Source organism: Parasteatoda tepidariorum, unplaced genomic scaffold, assembly GCF_043381705.1.
Source record: "Parasteatoda tepidariorum isolate YZ-2023 unplaced genomic scaffold, CAS_Ptep_4.0 HiC_scaffold_11826, whole genome shotgun sequence".
Classification (NCBI taxonomy): Eukaryota; Metazoa; Arthropoda; class Arachnida; order Araneae; family Theridiidae; genus Parasteatoda; species Parasteatoda tepidariorum.
In genome coordinates this window covers 1-2,257 of record NW_027261349.1, presented here as the reverse complement: position 1 = coordinate 2,257, position 2,257 = coordinate 1, and the positions used below count along the sequence as shown (strand labels likewise).

Sequence of the window (2,257 nt, the reverse complement as noted above, 5' to 3'; positions counted from 1 at the left end):
CAGTATCCCGGAAATTTAGGCAGTCCCGAACTTGCAGCGCTCCCTAGTGTAGAAAACACCATCCATTGTAAAAACTTATTGGCGGGATTTCCCCCTTTTTTACTTACTAAATTCTTTGCCAACAAATATAAAAATATCGAAAGGAAATAAAAATACCAAAATATCACTGACAGTAAAAATATCTAAATATTTTTGCTAGTTAAACTGAAAACGTCTTTGCCATTTACGGTTCGTGACGTATCTTGCGGTTTGATAGTACTAAAGCATTTCCTACCCTGAGTTAAAGAATTTGCTTCATTTTTTAAAATTTTATTTTTTCATAATATACAGCCCTAATTGTTTGCTAATATGCTTTGAACTGAAGCGTGTACATATGTGTATTGATTTGTGCGTAAAAAGAGAAGAAAAAAAAAACGAGGAAAAAATTACTATTTTTTTATTTATTAAGAGCAGTTAATTATCTTCCACTTATAAAGTCATTAAGTTCAACGCCACGTTGGTCTTCAGGGCCATCACATCTTCCAAATACAGCAGTTTTAGATTTCAGCTTAGCAATCCAGTCAAGTTGGGAATCGCATATGATTGGATTTCCTTAAGAAAACAAATTACAACATTAAAAAATGACGTTGAAGACTATGCTAACTTATGATTCATATGAAATTTTATTTATTTTTTTTTAATTTTAAGAAGAATTAATAGCGCAAATTTTGCATTCAATCTCGTTCTTGTTTCGACTATGGCAAATATTGATGTTGTACTAAGTTTTTCCAAGATATGATAGTTTACATAAGAATGGACAAAAGAAAATTTTTTAATTTAAAGAATGTCAAAAAAAATTTTTTTTTGTTGATACTACAATGCAATTTGGATGTTCTTGATGATTGTAATTAAAAAATGTTAAATTCTAATATATCTTCATCAGGTATTTATATACGTTTTTTATTCATAAATTGCATGTTTATTTTGATTAATACCTTATTTTTTTTACCAAATTTATAAATAAAAAGTACGATTCATAATATCGTAGCCCTGTTTAGTAAACCCATAGAACATAAATATGCAAATAGAAATAGTTGACCAACTTAATGAGCAACAATGATGCTTATGTGTGGCTAAATTATGTGTTATTTATTTTATGTCAAAGCAACACCCCCTAGAAGTGAGAAGGTCTCAGCACTGATCAATTTAGTTTTCCGACGTAAAGAACATAAACTGATCAGTGGCGGTAACTCAAACCATGTCATTACGTTTGAACTACTAAAAGATCAAATTTCTTGTTTATGGTAACCCGTGTTGAGAACTTTTCTCTTTTAGGAGGTATTGGTCAAAGCAACTATTTGTGCTGGCACAACTACTGGTCATAAAGCATGTAATGAATCACCACTATTGGTATTTTAATATAGATACATATACAATTAGAAACATCTGATCATCTTTGACAAGCAATAATGCCTATAGGTGATCAAGATATCTAAATTATGCTCAACTATGCTGAACTATTGTTGCTGAAACTATTGTTGCTCGCATCTCCCTTTATTTAGAAATGAAAAGGTAACCCTTCCTTTGAAATGTAGAGGAAGGGCTGGCGAGAAATGAAAACATTTTAAAAATAAGACTAAATTTTAAAAGATGGATAAATATGCTAATTACAGTAACAAGCTTTTCGCACTTGCGCATATTTTTGCACACATATTGCTTTTAATTGACAGATTAACTAAAATTGTCATAAGAGGAATTTAATGTTTACAGCATTAGCCCGTAGTTCTAGTTTTAGAAGAAAACAGTTTTGAATTAAAAAATTGTAAGTAATTATCCCTAAATGATACGAACCTCGTAAATCAACGATGTTCACCTGATCCCATATGGGCTTGAAAGTTTGCTCTGGAATCCTAGTCAAGCCATTTGTTCTAATTGCCAGTCTTTTCAAAGCAGGCATGTTTGTGAATATATCTTCTGGGAGGCTTGTGAAAGCATTATTGCTGAAAGACGAATTATATATGTATATATTATATGTGTACACAGCTTTTTATTATTATTATTTTTTTTACTGTGTTATTTTGTTTCATTTTATTTTAATTTAATAATTTTCTTCTTCTCTTTTCATTGTTTTGATTGTTTTCTCTATATTTTGAACTTATTAGTAATTTTTATCTTAGGATAGTTATTCTTAATTCAGAAATATCGCATTTATTCGTAAAGGATGCGTCCTGATGAAGACCTTTACGTTTTTCCATTAAAATTTTTTTTTTCTTTGCGT

General features: G+C 29.9%; 1 long non-coding RNA gene across 1 annotated transcript; it reads right to left on the bottom strand.

The window, feature by feature from the left end:
• Positions 1-420: 420 nt before the first annotated feature.
• On the bottom strand, positions 421-1,979 carry LOC122273931 (uncharacterized). The gene is made up of 2 exons (XR_011638422.1): positions 1,831-1,979; positions 421-591 (listed from the first exon to the last, which is right to left on the bottom strand). It is a non-coding gene; the product is annotated as an uncharacterized lncRNA (long non-coding RNA).
• Between the last annotated feature and the right edge of the window lie 278 nt (positions 1,980-2,257).